We start from the raw sequence: 17347 nt of genomic DNA on the forward strand, positions 1-17347 counted from the left end.
GGCGGAGAGTTCCTCTGCAAGTACTCGCTTGTGCTGGGAGCTGAAGGATTGAGCTCCCGGAGGACAATTTGGTGGAGGGGATGCCAAATTCAGGGCGTATCCGCACCGCACTATTTGGAGAACCCACTGGTCGGAGGTTATAAGAGGCCACCTTTGGTGAAAAAGTTTTAACCTCCCTCCGAATGGCAGATCGTCCGGCACGGACACTTTGATGGCGGCTATGTTCCCATGGATCCAGTCAAAAGCCCGTCCCCAGCTTTTGCTGTTGATGGGAACGAGCGCGCTGGGACTGTCCCTATGCCTGATGAGGCCTTCGGGCCGGCTAGGTGTACCTACGCTTGTTGTAGGCTTAGGGCGCAGCCTGCCTGGGCCGGGAAAAACGTCCACCTGCTGAGGTGGATGCTGAAGGCGCCCGGTGGGAGAGCTTGTCGAGGGCGGTTTCCCGCTGATGTAGTTGGTCCACCAACTGCTCGACCTTCTCACCAAAAATGTTATCCCCCTGGCAAGGGACGTCGGCCAGTCTCTGCTGGGTGCGGTTGTCTAGGTCAGAGGCATGCAGCCATGAGAGCCTGCGCATCACTATACCTTGGGCCGCAGCACGAGATGCCACGTCACAGGTGTCATATATACACCTGGACAGGAACTTTCTGCACGCCTTCAGCTGCCTGACCACCTCCTGAAAAGGCCTGGACTGCTCCGGAGGGAGCTTGTCGACCAGGTCCGCCAGTTGCTTCACATTATTCCGCATGTGGATGTTCGTATAGAGCTGGTAAGACTGGATGCGGGTCACGAGCATGGAAGATTGGTAGGCCTTCCTCCCAAACGAGTCCAGAGTGCGAGACTCCCGCCCCGGGGGCGCCGAAGCGGTATCCCTCGAACTCCGTGCTCTCTTGAGAGCAGAATCCATGACCGCCGAGTCATGAGGAAGTTGGGGCCGCATTAACTCTGGGTCCGAGTGGATTCTGTATTGGGACTCTGCTTTCTTAGGGATGGTGGGATTAGATAATGGTCTCAACCAGTTCCGAAGCAGTGTCTCCTTGAGGACATTGTGCAACGGCACCGTGGAGGACTCTCTAGGTGGTGATGGATAGTCGAGGACCTCGAGCATCTCAGCCCTCGGCTCATCCACAGAGACCACAGGAAAGGGAATGCAGATAGACATGTCCCTAACGAAGGAGGCAAAGGAGAGATTCTCAGGTGGCGAGAGCTTTCTCTCTGGTGAAGGAGTGGGGTCGGAGGGAAGGCCCACAGACTGCTCCGAGGAGAAATATCTGGGGTCCTCCTCCTCCCCCCCACGAGGCCTCTTCCTCGGTATCGGACATGAGCTCAGTCCTCAACCGGGCCCGGCTCGACGTCGAGGCACCGAGACCTCGGTGGCGTCGTCGAAAGGTGGACTCCCGCGCCGGCGGGGATGAAGCTCCCTCCATCGACGTCGACTCCACCTGCGTGGCGGTCGAGACCGGCGCCGCAAGCGGCGTCAGCGTCTAAGGCCTCGGCACCGGGCTAGAGCACGCCGGCGCCTCCATCAACGGTGCCGAGGGCGCAAGCACCCCCGGCACCGGCACAGTCTGGCGCATCAGCCCTTCCAGGATGCCCGGAAGGATGGCTCGGAGGCACTCGTCCAGGCCCGCTGTCGGGAAAGGCAAGGGGGCCGGTAGAGGTGTCAGTGCCGGAAGCTGTTCGGGTCCACGAGACTGCACCGAAGTGCTGGCACCCTGCCGCGGCGGTACCTCTACTACAGAGGGGGACCTCTCCTCTCAACGCTGCCGCTTCCTCGGCGTCGCCTCATCCCTGGCGCCGGGAGCCAGATGCGTCGTGGGCGACCGATGACGGTGCTTCTTCGCCTTCTTGCGGTGCCCGTCATCGGCGCTTGGTGGTCCCGACGAAGAGGAAGTAGATCCCCCTCGGCCTCGAGGGATCGGGTCCAACAGGGTTCGGTCCCGAGGGCCCTGGGTAGAGGGAGTGACCGGGGCCGATTGCCCACGCAGCCTCTCACCCCTGCCGTCTCCGGAGAGCCGGTGGGCCGACGGGACCTGTGCTCCTGGGGTCGCTGCCGATTTCGTGGACATCGATACCGGTACTGAAGAACCGGCCGTTGATACCGATGCCGTCGACGTCGAGGGGCCGGCGCAAGTTCCAAAAAGACGGTCCCGAAGCACTTGCCTCGCTACCTGTGTCCGTTTCCGGAGACCGAGACACAAGGTACACGTCTTGGTATCATGCTCCGGCCCGAGGCACTGGAGGCACCAAGCGTGAGTGTCGGTCTGCGAGATATGCCGGCCGCACCGACCACACTTTTTAAATCCACTGGGACCTTCGAGGACATTGATGGAAAAATCGCGTCGGCGAAGTCAAAGTCGTCGATGGTGGCGGTAAAATCACACCTCGAAAATAAATCGACCTTGCGGCCACTAGGCCGCAACGCGACGCCCCCGTTAAGAGACGAGGGAAAACAAAGTTCAGCGTTTTTTTTGTTTTTTTTTAAAAAACTAAATAGAAAAACGGAGAAAACTAAAGGAAGAGAAAAAAAGAGAAAATTCGCGGCGAAAGCGCGATCCGGTTTCCGGGGCTGACAGAGAGAGAGACGAACGCGGCTCTCTCCAGTGCGGAAAAGAAAACACTGAGCGGGAACGGTTGCGCACGGGCGGGAAGACAGCCGCGCATGCGCGGTGGGCGTACCCTGCGTGCGGGGACCGCCCGCGAAGTTTTGTTCCGCTTGGTGGGGGCTGCCGTGGACGTCAACCCAGTCGTGAGAACAAGTAGCCTGCTTGTCCTCGGAGAAATCTAGATACACAATATCAACCGGCTCACCTTTGTCCACATGTTTGTTTACCCCTTCAAAGAAATGCAGCAGATTGGTGAGGCAAGACTTCCCTTCCCTAAATCCATGCTGACTTTGTCCCATTAGTCCATGCTTTTGAATGTGCTCTGCAATTTTGTTCTTGATAAAAGTCTCTACCATTTTGCCCATCACCGACGTCAGACTCACTGGTCTATAATTTCCCAGATCTCCTCTGGAACCTTTTTTAAATATCAGCGTTACATTGGCCACCCTCCAATCTTCCGATACTACGCTCAGTCTTAAGGATAAATTACTAATCACTAACAGTAGCTCTGCCAGCTCATTTTTTTAGTTCTATCAGTACCCTGGGATGAATACCATCCAGTCCAGGAGATTTGCTACTCTTCAGTTTGCAGAACTGCTCCATTACGTCTTCCAGGTTTACGGATATTTCCGACTCGTCAGCTTCGAATACCCTGTCCGGCACCTGTATCCTCCCAAATCTTCCTCGGTGAAGACAGAGGCAAAGAACTCATTTTCTGCTATTTCTTTGTCTTCCTTGATCGCCCCTTTTACATCCTGGTCATCAAGCGGGCCAACCGATTCTTTTGCCGTCTTCCTGCTTTTAATGTATCTAAACAATTTTTTACTATGTTTTCGCCTCTAGCGCTATCTTTCTTTCAAAATCCCTTTGCCTTTCTTATCAGAGCTTTGCATCTGACTTGACATTCCTTATGCTGCTTCTTATTTTCTTCATTCGGTTCCTTCTTCCATTTTGCTTTTTAGCTCCAATAGCCTCCTTTACCTCATTTTTTAACCACGTTGGCTGTCGTTTAATTTTCCATCCTCCTTTTCTGATACGTGGATTATGTTTGGCCTGGGTCTCCAGGACAGTGTTTTTTAACAGCATCCACGCCTGTTGTAGGTTACCAACCCTCTCAGTCACTCCTCTAAGTTTTTTTTTTACTGTTCTTCTCATTTTATCATAGCTTCCTTTTTTAAAGTTAAATGCTAACATATTTGACTTCCTATGTTTACCTTTTTGAAAGCAAATTTCAAAGGTGATCATGTTATGATCACTGTTGTCAAGAGGCCCCCGGACCGTTACCTCCCGTACCAGATCATGCACTCCACAAATGACTAAGTCTAGAATTTTTCCTTCTCTCGTCAGCTCCTTTACCAGCTGTTCCATAAAGCTGTCCTTTATTTCATCAAGGAAATTTATCTCCCTAGCATGCTCTGATGTTACATTAACCCAGTGGCGTAGCTACGTGGGGCCTGAGGGGGCTGGGGCCCCCGCAGATTCACCCCAGGACCCCCCTCCCGGCGAACCCGCCCCCGCCGCCTCCTACCTTTACTTTTGCTGGCGGGGGATCCCACTCCCCGCCAGCCGATGTCTTCTCAGTCCTTCCTGCTCTTCAATGTGTTTGCTGACGTCCTGCACGTAATTGTACGTGCAGGACGTCAGACTCAGAGAACAGTTCTGTTCTCTGAGTCTGACGTCCTGCACGGACAACGTGCAGGACGTCAGCAAACACATTGAAGAGCAGGAAGGACTGAGAAGAAGACGTCGGCTGGCGGGGAGTGGGATTCCCCGCCAGCAAAAGTAAAGGTAGGCTGCAGCGGCGGCGGGTTCGTGGCGGGAGGGGGGGGCGGCGCCGGGGGGAGGGCTAAAATGTGCCCCCTCCCCCCGGGCTCTGGACCCCTCACCCACGGAAGGCTGGCTACGCCCCTGCATTAACCCAGTCTATATGGGGGTAATTAAAATCACTGTAAATCTTGGAATATGTAGAATATAATCCCCACTATATTCAAAAATTCTACAACTATTATTAAAGTGTTCAAAGGTGAATATGTACTCTCAACCATGAAAGATCGTGGAGAAAAAAAGACCTCAATGTAACTGGAAACTCCTCTTTTTAAAGGACACACCTTTTAGTTAGAGAGGGCACCTCATTAATCATAAATCTTAAAAAAAACTCCACCTGAATTATTTTCATGCTGTATATGCCATAGCACCTTTTCAAACACTCATAAAGACACTAACGCTGAATACAATGTAACGAAAAAACGTTACTTATCTTGGATGGTGAAAAAAGCGTGAAAATCTTCCACGAATTAATGCAGCTTCTTAATCCACTTCTGCATTATCTTCAACTCCCAACAGGGAAGCCCTGTTTCGCCAATAAATGGCTGCGTCAGGGGAATATTTTTCTTAAACACCTCCTAGTCACTATTTATTTATTTATGGTTCATTTGTATCCCACATTTTCCCACACATGCAGGCACAATGTGGCTTAGAGAAAATTAGGAAAATTACAAATTGTGAAGGTACAGATAAAGCAAACAAAGGTTATACAAGGGGAGCATTAACTAACAGTGGAAAACTAGGCAAGATGGGGAATGTATTGGGGAATATTAATCAGCAGAGTAACTAGGAGAGTATGTTTTAACAAAGAGGTAAGTTTTCAGCAATTTCTTGAAGAGGATGTGGTCCATTCAGGGCCGGTCTTAGGCAGAGGCGACCGAGGTGGCTGCACAGGGCCCCGCACCTAAGGGGGCCCCGCGTGGCGCACCTCAAGTCTGCCTCACCTCTCCGACCACCGCCCGCCTGCCCTCCATGCCCAGCGACGCAACTCTCCAGTCCTCGTTCCCCTGCTCCACCTCCCTCCAGCCGTCTGAGCCCCCCCCTTGCCCGACCCGCCAAACGACCCTCTTCTACCACCTTACCCGCCAGGCACCTCACCTGACCCAGCATTTTTAAAAAATCTACAAGCAGCGGTGCCTCGTGTCTGTAAAAGAAGAAAAATCGCTTTGTCCATTGGCCGGCCTTCCCTCATGTCCCGCCCTCTGATGTAACTTCCGCAAGGGCGGGACATGAGGGAAGGCCGGCCAATGGACGAAGCGATTTTTCTTCTTTTACAGACGCGAGGCACCGCCGCTTGTAGATTTTTAAAAAATGCTGGGTTAGGTGAGGTGCTGGCGGGTCAGGTGGTAGAAAAGGGTCGTTTGGCAGGTCGGGGAGGGGGGGGGCTCAGACGGGAGGAGGGCTCAGGTGGCTGGAGGGAGGGGGAGCAGGGGAACGAGGAGAGTCGCATCGCTAGACATGGGTGGAGGGCAGGGGAGGGGGGTTCTGGACATAGGTTGAGGGCAGGGGGCACAGGAGGGTCGCTGGACATGGGTGGATGGCAGGGGAGAGGGTTTCTGGACATAGGTTGAGGGCAGGGGCACAGGAGGGTCGCTGGACATGGGTGGATGGCAGGGGAGGGGGGTGTCTGGACATAGGTGGATGGCAGGGGGCACAGGAGGGTCGCTGGACATGGGTGGATGGCAGGGGAGGGGGTTTCTGGACATAGGTGGATGGCAGGGGAGGGCAGGGGGCACAGGAGGGTCGCTGGACATGGGTAGATGGCAGGGGAGGGGGGTTTCTGGACATGGGTGGATGGCAGGGGAAGGGGGTTTCTGGACATGGGTAGATGGCATGGGAGGGGGGTTTCTGGACATAGGTGGATGGCAGGGGAGGGCAGAGGGGACGGGGGGGTTGCTGGACATAGATGGATGGCAGGGGGGACAGGAGTGGATGGAGGAGAGAGAAGAAATGCTGGACATGGATGGAGGCGAGGGAAGAGTGAGGAAGGAGATGAGGTCAGGGAAAAGGAAGAGAGGAGAAAAAGTGCACATGGATATAGAAAATAGGCAGAGGCTGGATCCACTGGACAGTCAAGTCTGCGGAGGACCCAGCTTTTACTTACGGATGTAGGGCAAGAAATGAAGAAGAAAGGCGGAAAGTAAAGAAATAAATGGAAAGGAAGCCCTGGAAACGGAGTTAAGAGGACAAATAGCAGCACAATCAGATACTGAGCCAGCATGATCAGAAAAGCAAAGTCACCAGACAACAAAGGTAGAAAAAACTATTTTATTCAGGATTTATTAATTGGAATATGTCAGTTTTTGTAAATGTGCATCTGTGATATTTTTCATGTACGTTTCAATTTTTGTAGTATTGCTGCATGCTGAGTCTGACTTCTTGAGGTAACTTTCCAGTTCAGTATTTTGCCTTCATGTGTTTTTCAGGTGTGATCAAGGATGGTGCAGTATTCTGCTAGCGTATAGTTTGAATCCCTTTTTGTTTGTTTTTTTTCACTAGGTTGTGCACTGGTGTTTTAGAGCCAGGTGTAATTACAGTTGCCTTTCCACGCCACACATAAGGTTGTAGCTCGTTCTGTCCTTGGAATTAGTGCTGTTTATGGTTTGTTAAGGTTATGAGTGTGCTTTTGCACAAGTTTGTGTATAGTCTTTTGCAGTGGAGAGATTGTGTGTTGGCCTTACTAAGGTGGCACCAAACATCAGAAAGGGTGTAGAGCCTACATCATGACACACTACCTCTAAAAGGGTGTTTTGTGGCTCTACATGAGAATTGTGATATTATGATCCCTTGCTAGCTTCATATTGTTGACGGTCTGCATTTTCGGTAGGGCTGGTATATTGGTGTATAAGGTATTAATTGTGACAATTTGTTTTTACTTATTTTTTTTCTGTGTGTTGTCAGACAATTATGGATGACAGACAGAGTCGGAGTCTTCTTGAGTCAGAGAGCTGTGGTATATATTTTAAAACAATTTTAATACCTTGGTGGTCTATATGTTTTTATATTGTACATTATATTTTACACATCACTATTTTATTGTATATCTTTTCATTTCATTTTTATTTTATTGCATATATGGGTTACAGAGTAATAGGGGAATTTGAAAGTACTGAATCTTTTCTTAATATTTTTCCTTTATTCTCCTTTGTTATGAGAATTGGAACTACTAATTGTAGTGGACTTGAACTGAATAATTTCTGGGCAGGGGAGGTTTCATGATAGCATTGTGCTTATTATTTCAATCAGTTTTTTTGTACAAGTTTAGCTTCATTGGTCTTTATTTGAAATTTCATAAATAAAAAATGTTCTAAAAATGGAATAATCTTATTAATGGGGTGGAGCTAGGGTAGGGGCGGGGCCACAATGGGGGCGGGACTACGGTGGGGTGGGGCTAGGATGGGGCCCCACCAAATTGGTCTGCATAGGGCCCCGCACTTGCTAAGTCCGGCCCTGGGTCCATTTGCATTTTGAGATGCTTCAGCAGTGCATTCCAGAATTTTGGGCAACAATAGCGGAAAGAAGGGGAAAAAATCATCTTGTATTTGACGCCCTTGCAGTTAGGAAAATGTAGTTGAAGATATGACCGTGCAGCAGGCACAGAATTCCTTAGTGGAAGATCAATCAAGTTGAACATATAGTCCGGGGCAAGTCCATAGATAATTTTATGGGTTAAAGTACAGATTTTAAAAGTCATACATTCCTGTACAGGTAGCTAATGGAGGTTATAGCGCAGAGGCTGTGCATGTGCGAATCGTTGTTTACCCAAAATCAGTCTCGCGGCTATGTTCTGGACTGTCTAGCTCGCCTCATGTGCTTCATCTGGCATCAAAACTGAAATAGCGGCCTGCTTCTTCCTCAACCGTCCCCGCTTAAATACTTGGCGTGTGACGTCACTTCTTTATATGTAAATTTCTTTATAGAAAGGCTTTCCATTCGATAGAGACATTTAAACCCATCGGAATTACAGACTGCAGTGTAAATATCGATCGCTGCTCTTTTTGCCGTAGGAAGCCTGTGATGTTCCCTTTCCGCTCACAAATCGGAAGATGGGCGTCCTTCTTCCAGGGTCGTCCAAATCGAAAGCTGATTTTAGACATCCCCAACTGCTTTCCGTCGCAGGGACAGCATTGGAGGTGTAGCGAAGGCGGGACTTGGGTGTGCCTAACACATGGACGTCCTTGGCCCATAATGGAAAAAAGGGCATCCCTGACGAGCACTTAGACAACTTTACCTGGTCGTGTTTTTCTTACGACCAAGGCACAAAAAGGTGGCCGAAATGACCAGATGACCACCGGAGAGAATTGGGGATGACCTCCCCTTACTCCCCCCCAGTGGTCACAATCCCCCTCCCACCCTCAAAAAATATATTTAAAAAGATTTTGTGTCAGCCTCTAACGTCATACTCAGGTCCATCACAGCAGTATGCAGGTACCTGGAGGAGTTTTAGTGGGTGCAGTGCACTTCAGGCAGGCGGACCCAGGCCCATCCCCCTCCCTACCTGTTACGCTTGTAGAGGAAACAGCGAGCCCTCCAAAACCCACCAGAAACCCACTGTACCCAAATCTAGGTGCCCCCCTTCACTCATAAGGGCTGTGGTAGTGATGTACAGTTGGGGGTAGTGGGTTTTAGGGGGGTTTGGGGGGCTCAGCAAACAAGGTAAGGGAGCTATGTTCCTGTGAGCACTTTATGAAGTCCACTGCAGTGGCCCCTAGGGTGCCCAGTTGGTGTCCTGGCATGCCAGGGGGACCAGTGCACTACAAATGCTGGCTCCTCCCATGACTAAAGGGCTTGTATTTGGTCATTTCTGAGATGGGATTCCTTGGTTTCCATTTTCGTCGAAAATCAGAAACAACCAAGTCTAGGGACGACCATCTCTGTGGACGACCAAAATTTCAAGATTTGGGCGTCCCCGACCGTATTAGCGAAACGAAAGATGAATGTCCATCTTGTTTCGATAATACGGGTTTCCCCGCCCCTCCATCGGGACATTTTGCGAGGATGTCCTCAACAAAATTTGGGCGTCCCTTTCGATTATGCCCCTCCACGTCTCTTCTCAGCCATTGGTTCATCTTCAGGCTTCCTTTCCTCAGCAAGTGACATTGTGCTCACAATTAGAGACTCTATGCAGCCGCGTTTGTGTCATTATGTGCAATTTCTTTCTAACTTGCTGCCAGACCTTCCTTTGCATTATCTTGCAGTTACATGGGGGGAAGAATTGGATTGTACTATATCTGTTGATTTACTTCAAGTTTTCCTCAGTAATATTGTAAAAAACATTTACAAATATGCTTCATAGGGAACAGTACAAATTTTTACTGCACACCTATATTGCTCCTTGGAGGGCATTTAAAGCCTGTTTTGCTGAATCTGGCAGTTGTCTCAAATGTGGCCAGGATAAGACAACTCTGGGTCATATGTTTTGGACTTGTGAAAAAACTCAGAGGTTATGGCAACAGGTGCGGAGCTTTCTCTCCCGGTGCCTGGGGATGAGGGTTATATTGCACCCAGCCGGCAACGGAGGCACAGTGCCTCTTTCTGGCAAAGGCATTACTTTTGGCTAAGAAAGTGATTCTCACTCAATGGCAATTACAAAGAACCCCGCAATTGTCCTTATGGCACACCTACATGTTTGAACTGGCTCTTCTTGAACGCCAGTCTCTGGGAGATGGAAATTAAGTTAAATGGAACTCTTTTCAATCCACTTGGGAATCCTATTGGACTTTACTTACTCATAGGGAATGAAATCTCCTTCTTAATGATTAATTTGGGTAACATTCTGAATGTGCACATTTCTTTTGATGTGCATGTTTGACCATGGCACCTACATTCAGTTATATATCCATTTCTTTATTAACTCACGTATTTATTTACTCTCTCAGTTATTTATCTTATTTACTTTGTTTTTACATAGCTATATATTGTTATATGATGTGTCTCATGCTCTGGTATTATCCACATTATGTTTATTATACTGGTTCTGGTGTATTAGCTCTCTATTGTTCTATTCTTTTTTCAGTTTGTGTGATAGGGGAGGGGGTTTGTGGTGTTAAAATGGAAACTGTAATGGAGGCCCACAAGTTACTTTTGTTTTACTGGATTTGTAGATGTTATGATGTTGTGTTCTGTTTGATTGGGGAGGGTGGGGATCAGATTCCCATCACATGTTTTCTCCAGTTTTCTATTCTGTTTTTTACTTGTACTTGTGGTGATATCCAATAAAGATGAATATTAAAAAAAAAAAAAAAAAAAAAAAGCAAAAATACTCTTAGAATCAAAACTATAAAGAGAGGAAATATCCCAAGTAGAGAAAGACACGGGAGAAAGTTTGCTCCCAGCCTGCCCCGTCCCCATGGTTCTGTCTCCATCCCCAACCTGTTCCCACAAGCCCTGTCTCCATCCCTGCCCTGTCCGAATGGGTTCTATCTCCCTCCCTACCACATCCCTGTGGGCTCTGTCCTCATCTGCAGAAGCCTCGAAACTTATTTTATATTTAAATCTTTTTATTAAAGTATAAAAAGGAACAACATGCTGTGCAACTGTTGTTTATAAATCACAAATAGAAAACAATAACAGCGAGCAACTATAATAACCCCACCAACACTACGCTCTACCCTTGCAACCCCAACAATAACTGACCTACTACCCCAAGGAATCCAAATCCACCCAGTTAAAATGTCCAGGGGTACAAAATACAACCTGTTCTGTATGCCCTAGTGGGGGAGAAATATGCCTTATGAAGCAATGTTATGATTTTTTAACCTGTGGATGAATAATCATCAATAGTCTCAGGATTAAGTATTGTATATCATAGAGGCCATGAAAAGGTGCAAACCATACATATTTCTAGTTTTTATTTTAATATAGCTATTTTGCTTTTCTTGAGCTGGGAGCAGACTTAAGAGTTGCAAGAGAGCTATAATGTGCTTTTTCTGAAAAAAACCTTTCTAAGGCTGTGGTCTGACATTTGGCCTATGCTATGCTACTGGTCAGCAACTAAGACAGAGACTCCTATCGCTGCATCCAGATAAATAATCAAAAGGAAAAGTGGGTGTGAGCAAAATTATAGCCTTAGCAAGAGGGTGGGAGTAGTACAGAGTAACTTTATCCATTATCTAATGAAAACTTATGCTTATATGCATGACAGGCCCTAACTCAGTGGCGTACCAAGGGGGGGGGGGGGCGGTGGGGGTGGTCAGCCCCGGGTGCCAGTGGATGGGGGGTGCTCCGCTCCCGCCGCCTCCTTTAAACAAAAATCGGCGAAGCAGCATCGCAGGCAGCGCCTCGTCTGCCCTGCTGCTTGTGAAAAAATCAAATCTCTCCTTCTCCTCGTCTTGACGTCGACTCGGGCCTTCCAATCAATCACTATGTCCCGCCCTCCTCTAAGGTAACTTCCGCGAGGGCGGGCGAGACATAGTGATTGATTGCAAGGCCCGAGTCGACATCAAGACGAGGAGAAGGAGATTTGATTTTTTTACAAGCAGCAGGGCAGACGAGGCGCTGCCTGCAATGCTGCTTCGCCGATTCAGACAGTAGTGAGAACGGGACTGAGGTGGGGAAGGAGAGGGGCGAAAGGGACTCGGGTGGGGGTGTTCAGAGGGGAAAAGGGGAGGGGAGAAGGGGACTGGGGTGGGGATCTCAGACAGGGGAGGGGGAGGGGAGAAGGGGACTGGGGTGGGGATCTCAGACAGGGGAGGGGAGGGGAGAAGGGGACTGGGGTGGGGATCTCAGACAGGGGAGGGGGAGGGGAGGGGACTGGGGTGGGGGTCTCAGACCGGAGAAGGGGAGGGGAGAAAGGGACTGGGGTGGGGGTCTCAGACCGGAGAAGGGGAGGGGAGAAAGGGACTGGGGTGGGGGTGTTCAGAGGGGAAAAGGGGAGGGGAGAAGGGGACTGGGGTGGGGATCTCAGACAGGGGAGGGGGAGGGGAGAAGGGGACTGGGGTGGGGATCTCAGACAGGGGAGGGGAGAAAGGGACTGGGGTGGGGGTGTTCAGAGGGGAAAAGGGGAGGGGAGAAGGGGACTGGGGTGGGGATCTCAGATGGGAGACGGGGAGGGGAGAAGGGGACTGGGGTGGGGTCTCAGACAGGGGAGGGGGAGGGGAGAAGGGGACTGGGTGGGGGTCTCAGACAGGAGAAGGGGAGGGGAGAAGGGGTCTGGGGTGGGGGTGTTCAGAGGGGAGAAGAGGACTGGGGTGGGGGGTCACAGACAGGAGAAGGGGACTGGGGTGGGGGTGTTCAGAGGGGAGAAGGGGGCGCGAGAGGGAGGGCAGACCCTGGATGGATGGGAGAGGGAGGGCAAATGGTGGATTGAAGGGGCAGAAAGAAAGGGCAGACAGTGGAGTGGATGGAAGGGAAAGGGCAGACAGTGAATGGAAGGGGCAGAGATAGAGGGCAGATGTGGATGGAAGGGGCAGGGAGAGAGGGCAGACATTGGATGGAGGAGACAGCAGAGAGGGCTGACACTGGATGGCAGAGAACAAAGACAGATGCTGGATGGAAGGAAGACGGTGAAAAGATGATGAGGAAAGCAGAAACCAGAGACAACAAACTGTAGGATAAAGTAGTATTGTAGCTGTATTAATACATGTTTATAATAGAACATGTAAACAAGGTAATCTTTTTATTGGACTAATTTTAATACATTTTGACTAACGTTCGGAGAACAAAACCCCCTTCCTCAGGTCAGGATAGGATACTGTAACAGCACTATACTGTACTGACCCGAGGACGGAGGTTTTGGCCTCTGAAAGCTAAATGTATTAGTCCAATAAAATGGTATTATTTTACTTTCTATATTTGTTTTATTTCTATTTGTTAATTTGTAAAGTGGTGATTGGTATTTGTTAGTGTTTTCAAATTTACATCTGCTGTCTTTATATTTTGCACAGTACTAGGGGACAGTTTCTGTGGTGTTGCATTGTATGCAGAGTCTGGCATTGGGGGTTCAGTTTAATTTTTGTCTAAATAGAAAGTTTATGATTACTTATTCTATAGTGGATTAGGGTGTATCTGTGTTTGTGAAAAAGACATGGCTTTCAGTTGGCATTGACTGTGCAGGATCTACAATCTGTACTATTCTGTCTGGTTTCGTTTTACAATAGGTGAATTGGTGTTCTAGTGCTCACTGTAGTGTTTAAGATGCTTTCCTTTTCCTTGTGTGACTCGTAGAAATGACTGCTTATGGTATGGTAGAATTGCTCTATAGGTCCTGAGTGTTTTGTATTCTCGGCATGCCTAGTACTGGATTTTGTTTTTTTTGGGGGGGGGGGGTGTTAAAAAATGACCGGACCCGGGTGTCAACTACCCTAGGTACGCCACTGCCCTAACTGCCAATATAATAAGGGAATAAATTATAGAATTTGATGGAATATGATTCATAACAGGAAACAGAATATTCTGGAAAGATGCATATTCACTGAGTAATGAAGAAAGGAAGAAAAAAGTATTTAAGAGGAAACAGAACTGAGAATGGTGAACCTCAGTGTGTCCACTAGCAGGTGGACATATTGACAGCTCCTAGAGAAAACTCTGTTTTTATTTGCTACATATTACACTGTAATGGGAATTTATTTGTTACTATTTCAATAATTACTGATTGGCTTCTTTGACAATTTGAATAAACATTTATGTCTAATACTTATTTAGTAGCCAGAGTTTTTCTTGCCTGGAATTCTGCCTGGGGGAGTAAAGATTTACTTGAGGGTCCCCCCCCCCAGGAGATCTCCAGAAGGTTACCTCTGTCTCAGAGGCAAGACAGAAAGAGGACAGTACATCTCTCCTGTCTTCCACAGTCCTTCGTGCAATACAAGATGTCTTCTTAGAAGATGTGCTGGTAGCAGGAATGTACAGGATTCCCCATGCAAATTTTGCTAGTTGTGGCCAACATGTTTGCTTGTTTTTAAAAAAAAAAAAAAAAATCAAACTATCATCGTCACAACACTCAAACAAATAACAGTTCTGTCCAGTTCATTAACAGGCTTCAAAGTAGAAAATGACACAGGGACAAAGTTTGTCCCTGTCCCCACGGGCTCTGTCTGTCCCCATCCCCGCGGGATCTGTCCCCATGCTCGCCCCATCCCCTCAGGGTCTGTCCCCACCCTATCCCTGCAGGCTCTGTCACTGCCCCTGTTCCCATAGTTACCGTGAATCTCTGTACCCGTGTCATTCTCTAGTCTCAGGTAACCTTCTTTCTGAGAAAAGAAGTCATTTCTCTGAGTACATAAGTATATGAGTATTGCAATACTAGGAAAGACCAAAGGTCCATCGAGCCCAGCATCCTGTTTCCAACAATGGCCAATCCAGGTCACAGACACCCGGCAAGATCCCCAAAATGTACAAAACATTTTATACTGCTTATCCCAGAAATAGTGAATTTTCCCCAAGCCCATTTAATAACGGTCTATGGACTTTTCCTTTAGGAAGCCGTCCAAACCTTTTTTAAACTCCGCTAAGCTAACCGCCTTTACCACATTCTCTCGCAACGAATTCCAGAGTTTAATTACACGTTGAGTGAAGAAAGATTTTCTCCGATTCATTTTAAATTTACTACATTGTAGCTTCATTGCATGCCCCCTAGTCCTAGTATTTTTGGAAAACGTGAACAGATGCTTCACATCTACCCATCCACCTCCACTCATTATTTTACAGACCTCTTTCATATCTCCCCTCAGCCGCCTTTTCTCCAAGCTGAAGAGCCCTAGCCGCTTTAGCCTTTCCTCATAGGGAAGCCGTCCCATCCCCTTTATCATTTTCGTAGCCCTTCTCTGCACCTTTTCTAATGCCACTATATCTTTTTTGAGATGCAGCGACCAGAATTGAACACAATATTTGAGATGCAGTCGCACCATGGAGCGATACAAAGTCATTATAACATCCTCATTTTCGTTTTCCATTCCTTTCCTAATAATACCTAACATTCTATTTGCTTTCTTAGCCGTAGCAGCACACTGAGCAGAAGGTGTCAACGTATCATCAACGATGGCGCCTAGATCCCTTTCCTGGTTGGTGACTCCTAATGTGGAACCTTGCATTACGTAGCTATAATTTGGGTTCCTCTTTCCCACATGCATTGCTTTGCACTTGTCACATTAAACGTCATCTGTCATTTAGATTCCCAGTCTCGTAAGGTCCTCTTGTAATTTTGCACAATCCTCTTGCGATTTAACAACTTTGAATAACTTTGTGTCATCAGTAAATATAATTACCTCACTACTTACTTCCATCTCTAGATCATTTATAAATATGTTAAAAAGCAGCGGTCTCAGCACAGACCCCTGGCAAACCCCACCATTGAGAGGAGCATGGGTGGGTCATGGGCATTCCTAGAATTTACGTGCAGTATAATAGAATATGCCCGGTATTTACACCATGTTTGCCTTGGTATAAATGGCTGTGCCTAAATATAGTTACAGAAAATGGGTGTTGGGCATATTCTATAAACTATGCCTAGATTTAGGCATATTCTATAAACTGCACCTAAATTTAAGTGCAATTCATAGAATATGCCGGGGCGCTTTTTTTTGGTGCTGATTTTTTAAGTACTGCTACTGGAGGAGTAGCCTAGTGGGCAGTGCAGTGGACTTGATCCTGGGAAATTGGTTTTGATTGCCACTGCAGCTCCTTGTGACTCTGGGCAAGTCACTTAACCCTCCATTGCCCCAGGTACAAATAAGTGCCTGTATATACTATGTAAACCATTTTGAATGTAGTTGCAAAAACCACAGAAAGGCAGTATATCAAGCCCCATTCCCTTTCCTATACTATACAGTACTTCTATTCCGCAAAACACCTGACCAGTTCGTTGCGGATTAATTAAGAAGACTGGATCAGTACTTTCCAGGAACTACAATAAATTTCAAAAATAAAACAAAATTTGAGATAGTGTGACTTTTCAGAGGCAGAAGATTCCAAAGTACTACAGCCTGATAATATAAAGAAGAACTGAATATAGATTTATATCTAAGCTGTCTGATTGAAGGAAGCTGTGCGACATATAGAATGAAGCCCTATAGGGGTTTCATGCATAGTATTATAGAATATGATGTGTGCGTAACTCCCTGTTAATGCCAGCAGCCAATTATTGGTGCTGATTGGCTAATTAAGTTGTGCTCACAACTTTAGTTGCCATATATAGAATCCAGGAGAATATAAGTTACATGCAGATCAACTCCTTTTATAAATGACCAAACAATCGATCTTCAGCAATGCTAGTAACAGAAAATTCCACTATAACTGAAATCTGAAAAATAGCTTGATATCTCACCCAAGACCTCAGCAGCACCACTCGATGGTTAATGCTTAACCCAAGAATTAAGCATTATCATCTTCATTGGTCTTTTGAAATGTACTTTTATCTCTTTATTTACAAAAGGATTATGAATTTTTCTTTATATGTACTTATCTTTGTCAGCTAGAGGTAGTTCATCCGTCATGAATCATGTTTCACAATTATGCTTTATCATGGATATACCCTCTGCTGCTAAGCCAGATCCATCTTGCCAACACAAACTTCACAGTCAAGAGTAAGTTACATGCAGGTGACCAGAACTTATGGCTGGTGTAAATGCTGTCATTTAAATTGTAGGCATGTATTTTCACTGCTTATTTTTGTATCTATAAAGGAAAATAGGCATCTACACTTCTTTATAGAATAGGCTCCGTCCAGGCTCCCAGTTATAGAATTGCCCCCTATGAGAGTATTTCCATGAATAAAAAAGCATTTTATATACCAAAGTCTAAAATGCAAATACACCATATAAATTTATCCAAACTAGGAAGACATCCGAAGGGTGGTTTTGGATTTATTTATTCAAGCATTTGATATACCACAAATCCAGTACTGGTGACTACACAGTGTACAAACAATAGAAAAAGGCAATGATGGTAGTGGAGAAGGTAGTAGGGAGAACAAAGAGAAGAGG

Source organism: Microcaecilia unicolor, chromosome 2, assembly GCF_901765095.1.
Source record: "Microcaecilia unicolor chromosome 2, aMicUni1.1, whole genome shotgun sequence".
Taxonomy (NCBI): domain Eukaryota; kingdom Metazoa; phylum Chordata; class Amphibia; order Gymnophiona; family Siphonopidae; genus Microcaecilia; species Microcaecilia unicolor.